The sequence below is a fragment of the Prosopis cineraria genome, unplaced genomic scaffold (genome assembly GCF_029017545.1).
Source record: "Prosopis cineraria cultivar Desert tree isolate PC_DT_omini unplaced genomic scaffold, ASM2901754v1 PC2, whole genome shotgun sequence".
NCBI classification, from domain to species: Eukaryota; Viridiplantae; Streptophyta; class Magnoliopsida; order Fabales; family Fabaceae; genus Prosopis; species Prosopis cineraria.
The window spans coordinates 6,651,341-6,657,571 of NW_026555333.1; positions in this window are offsets into that span (position 1 = coordinate 6,651,341).

Here is a 6,231-nt window from a genome sequence, read left to right on the forward strand (position 1 = left end):
GTAAGTAATTTTGATTGTAAAAATACATAATTTCCCTTAGTGTTTGAGCTGACACCCACACCCATCTTTTTGAACCTCACCCCACTCGTCACCTCCTCAATCCCTTACGCCCAGTTCAATCACCATACTAGGAAATATCAAAGACCTCCTTTTATTGTTGTCCTCATTTCAGCAATGATAGACACTGGCGAAGATCCATTAGCCACCATCAATCATCCAAGTTCCCTCTATTAATTTCATATCACCTTGCTATTATTGTCTTTTGTTTTCTTCTCTTTTCCTCTTAAAATCTTATAATTATTATCATTTCTTGGATTTATTATCTTCAAAAGAAACTGATTTTTTTTAATGATTATGATCTTGCATCATTCTCTGCCTTCAAAATCCAAAAGAAAAGCGTGTTTGAAAAGACTATGCTAAATCATTAAAATATTTTTGTTGTTGATGAATATTTCTCATTTATGAATGAGGTTTTCTTAATTTTGGGCATGTCTTCTCTAGGAAGTAGCTTAATATGTTTTTTATATAGTTCATGACACTTTGATATATTCTCTACACAAGGCTGCAAGCACCCATCATTCCTCAAAGGAGTGAAGTTTGCTAGGAGATTTTTATTTGCTGGGTAAAAGTACCTTAGTATCTAATACCCATTACTGTTATAGATTGAAGATGGATGGATCCCTCTAAATTTCTCAATTTCCATTAAAAATGAAACTTTGTTGTTGAATATTGAAACTTTACTCTCTGTTTCTTCCCTCTCTGTGTAAATTTTATTGTCAAATGAGAATTTGATATGGTTAGTCTTTTGTTGTTAACACTGCTATGTGATTGATTTGGGATATTTTATTTTGTTGCTTGGCAGTAATTTAGTATGATTATTGGGAAGGAAAGTCTATAATTATTGAATTGTCTATTGTTAAAATAGTAATAATATATTGTTGAGATTAGAATTGTAATTATGAATTAAAAAAATAGTGTCAAATTTAGTTAAAATCTGAAACTATTGAACTTTCTAATGTTAGAATAATAATGATATATTATTGATATTAGAATTGTAATTTTGAATTCAAAATTAAGAGTAAAAATTAGTTTAAATGGTTGCAAGTTGATATGACAGGTGGCAAGCAATAGATAACAAATTTTTTTCACATCAATCTTTCTCCAACTGTCGTTGACTAGCCGACCTTCAGGAAGGCCACGGAGTAGGAGGATAAAATTAGATAGAATCACAATTTTAAAAATAAAGTTTATCATTGTTCTAGATATGATGAGGCTTTCACACTCACAAGAGTTGCAAGAATCCAAATTTAGACTGAAAAAGTAGGGAAACACGCAACAATATGATGTAAATAGATACAAAATTTGATGAGAGTATTTATTGCTACAATGACAAGTATTAGTATGAAATTAGGTGAAATTAATGTTGTGTATGTATTAGTTACTACAATACAATGGAAATATTTGTTAATTCATGAATAGTTTTTTGTTAAAATGGGAAAAGGGGTTGTTTTTCCCGAAAAGTGATTTGTTCTTCAAATTTCAACACTTGATTCTGTTAATGAAAATGATCATTTTTTGAACTTATTAATTAAGGAATTGATTGTTGTTAAAGGAAACAGTAACTTGTTATTTCCCTAGTGGTGACTTGTTCACCAGACTAAGATAGTTGCTACTCTCCTTCAAATGGTTAATGTTCTAGACTTTTTAATTAAGAAATTAATTGTTGTTAAAAGGAAATAATGACTTGTTATTTCCCAAATAATGACATGTTGACTAGACCAAAACACTGTTCATCAAATGGTTGATGTTATAGACTTGTTAGTTATGGAATTATTTATTGTTAAAATGGAATGAAATGTTGTTTTTCACGAATGATGTAACATCCTAATTTTTAGATAAAAATTTTTTTATGAAATTTAAGTTTTTTTTAAAAAAATGATGATAATAATAGGAATTTATATTATTTGAGGTTATTTGAAAATAATAATATGGTTAGGCATTTAATTATGAATTAAAAACTTAAGTTTAAAATTATATAAAAAATATTTTGTTAAGATATAATTTTAAGATTTAAAAAAAATTATTGTTAATGTGTGTGTGAGAGTTAAAAAAAAAAAGAAAAGAAAGTAAAAAAAAAAGGGAGGAGGTTTAGTCCCACATCGGTTAGATGTGGGAATGAAAGGCACCTCCTCATGTATAAAAAGAGAAGGTGCATTGTGGAGGAAGCATGAGGAAATTTTTATTATAATTTGTGAAAATTACAACTAAGGGCCTAAGATGTAATTTGTGAAAATTACAAGTAATGACCCAAAAGTTTGAATAATTAAATTCAAACTTATAATTTTTTTTAATATAATTTTGGGACCACAATCCCATTTTTATATTATTTTTCTCTCTTACTCTCACGTTGCTCAGCGTTTTCTCGCAAGGGGAGATTATTTTCTTTTTATTCAGGTATGTTCTAACTTTCCTGTTTAGATTGACATTTAAAAATTTATTTAATTATAAAATTAATTTTATAGTTATTTTCTAAATAATATTAGCTTTCTAGTGATATGATTATTTTGTAGGATAGAGTAAATATTCTGATTAGGATTTTTTTATAGGATAGTTAATCTGATGATATGATGGATTAAAAATATAGGTTAAAACTCTTAGGAATATTATAAATATTATAAAATATTTTCTTGAGGTTGAAACTCATGTTTAAGAATTTTTGAGTTAAAATCTAGATCTATATGGTTGAATTTATGTGGAATCTGAGATGTAGGGATAAACCTATGATTATTAAATATTTATTTAAGTATGAATAGGTATTTTTGAGGTTATAGAAAGGTGATTTGAGGCTTCAGGATAATTCTAAAATTTTTAATTTATTTTTGGATGAATTTTTAGAATATAGAAGGATGAAATTGTGATACTAGAAGTGAATTGAGGATAAAAAAATAGTTTATTAGGGTACGAGAATTTTAGAAAAGAATTTGGGAAGTTAAATGAGGCATAAATCTTAAATTAATGTTAATATGGATTATAAATCTAAGACTTTCTAACTCTTTAAATTAGAGTTATTTATTTTAATGTAAAATTAATATATAGTATTGTGAAATAATTATGTAGATTATATTGACAAAGATAGTGGTAAAAAAGGAGTTGTGAAGGGGAACTTGTTATTCAAGACACAAAGTAACCATTATTAATGTGTTGTGATGGGTGTGTTTGTGAATGGTTATGTGTTGTTTTATTGTTTGAAAAAATTATGAATTAATGAAAATAAATACTGTATATATATACTTGTTTGAGATTATTGCCAAGTGGATCAAAAATTTATTTTTGTTTATCACGATGAGATATTATTGTTCGGATATATTCCTATTTGGATATTTGAATGATGTATGACTTGTCAGGGTATTTTAATATATGGTGTTAATAAAAATTTCTGTTCGATTAATTATTACCACGTGGTAAGCCCTCATTAGACCTAATGAGTGGTGCGTCGCTTGGTTCAACTCACCTTTGGCCGGGTGATTTGGCGTCCGAGCATGGCGAAAGGAGGATATAAGGTGCAGTCATGCAAATTAAATACTTATTCGATTTGTTTGAAAGTATTGTTCGGTTAAATGTTTTGTGTACCCACTTAGCAATCGCATAATTAGTTACATCCGCATGCATCATTACATATTAATTTTTGGTTACTAGAACTTTTAAGTCTCATTCCCCGTGGTTAATATTTTTACAGGAGCGAGTCTGACCGAGAAAGCACCAGAGGTGTAACTATGGTGTATGAGACACCATCTTTTACGTTGCCTCTTATTTTAGATTATACAATGTATCTTGTGCCAACTTAGGACATATCTTCTTTGTGAAGCATGTAAACTCTAATCCTTTTTATTAAAAGTATTTATATGACCAAGAGGATTATGTCCGTCCCTCTTGATTTATGATCTGATTTGAATATCATGACATGAGTATTATGTCTGTCTCTCATGATTTTAATTGCCTTTTTGAATATTTTAAGACTTGTGTTATGCCTTGGATGTATCATGGTAGGAAAATTTTCTACCATGATAATGGTTTTAATAATTTACGAAAAATCGGTTTGTAAATTTGAGGGTGTTACAAATGATCACTTGTTCACCAAACAAAAACAGTTGTTGCTCTTCATGAACATTTTAATTTTGCACACTTGTTAATTAAGGAATTTATTCTTGTTAAAATAAAATGGAGTCTTGTTTTTCTCAAATGGTCATTTGTTTACCAAACAATAGCAATTGTTGATCTCCTATGAACATTTTAATCTTTTGCACTAGTTAATTAGAGTAATTATTCTTGTTACAATCAAATAGAGTCTTGCTTTTTTCAAATGTTCAATTGTTCACCAGACAATGACAGTTGTTGCTCCCTAGGAAAATTTTAATTTTTTACACTAGTTAATTAGGGAATTTATTCTTATTAACATCAAATGGAGTCTTGTTTTTTTTTCTTACAAATAGTCACTTGTTCATCATAGTAGAACGCTTGTTAATCTTCATAATTTTTTGCACTTGTCAATTAAAGAATTATTTGTGTTAAAATAGAATGAAGTTTTATTTTTTGTGAATAATCACTTGTTCACCAAACAAAAATAGTTGCTGCTCTCCATGACCATTTTAATTTTCTGCACTTATTAATTAAGGAATTTATTCTTGTTAAATTTGAATGGAGTCTTGTTTTACTCAAATGATTATTCACCAATGACAGTTGTTGCTCTTCATGAACATTTTAATTTTTTGCACTAATTAATTAAGTAATTTATTCTTGTTAAAATCGAATGGAGTCTTGTTTTTTCACAAATGATTGCTTGTTCATTATACCAAAACCCTTGTTAATCTCCATAATTTTCTCCACTTGTTAATTAAGAAATTATTTGTTGTTAAAATGAAATGAAGTTTTGTTTGTCACGAATAATCACTTATTCACTCGACAAAAATAGTTGTTGCCCTCCATAAACATTTTAATTTGTCACTACTAGTTAATTAGGGACTTTATTCTTGTTAAAATCAAATGGAGTCCTGTTTTTTTTCAAATTGTTACTTGTTTACGAGACAATGACAGTTGTTACACTCCATAAACATTTTAGTTTTTTGCACTAGTTAACTAAGAAATTTATTCTTGCTAAAATTAAATGAAGTCTTGTTTTTCACAAGTGGTCACTTATTTACCAAATCAAGACACTTATTGCTTTTCATGAACATTTTCATTTTCCGCACTTGTTAATTAGATAATTTAATCTTGTTAAAATCAAATGAAAGCTATATCCCTATCAATTGCTTATTACCAAGGCTCAAAATGCATAATCTTGTATTATATTATGTTTTAAAAGAGTCCAAATAAACAGAACAGAAAGTTCAAGCATAAGGATTGATGTGAACTTAACAAAAAAAGAAAAAAGTCAATCTATTGTTTAACGCAACACTTGTGGGGGGAGGAATCTTTTTTCATAGTTAATCAAAGATCAATGCTGAAGATTAAAGGTGGAGAAAGTATACAGGATATCTCCTGTTATTATAATTTTGTGCCATCGAGAAAAGAAAACATCTCAACAATAATATTGAAAAACAAAATGCAAAGTTAAAAACCACACAAATCACTTGGATTCACTTCGAACATATGAATAAAATCTAGAAGATAGGAACAAGAAAAGGGGAAACAGAAGAAAAGCAAAACAAAGCGATTTGATTCATACTCTCTTGGATGACCCAACAAGAAGTATGGAATTGAAGAGGTGAAGGGTAAGGTGAGGTTGAAGATGATGAGTGTGGGCGTCAAGAGTGAAAATGCGTATCTAGAAAGGACTAGTACTTTTTTTTTAATTTTAAACATTAAGGGAAAATATGTATTTTCACCATTAGAATTAATTTCACTTAGGACCCTAAGGAATGCAATGTTAAATCAAAATTCCTTGGTCCTCAACTGTAAATATGTTGCTCTAAGGTTCCTTGATAGTGATTTTCCCTTAATTCAGAACAGAGTCAGAGAGTATCTCCTAATTTTTCAAGCCGCACGTGCTGAACAAATGTCCAGCCAAGGTTAGATACATGCAGCCCCCCGGGGTTTTTAAATCATCCTGGATGACGATGAGTGTGGGTATGAAAATTTTAATAAATATGGCCAAGTAATATTTGTGAGTACCTGCATCATCTTGAACTTTGAAATGTGAAGATGATAATAAATACTGACAAAAGAAAAGAGATG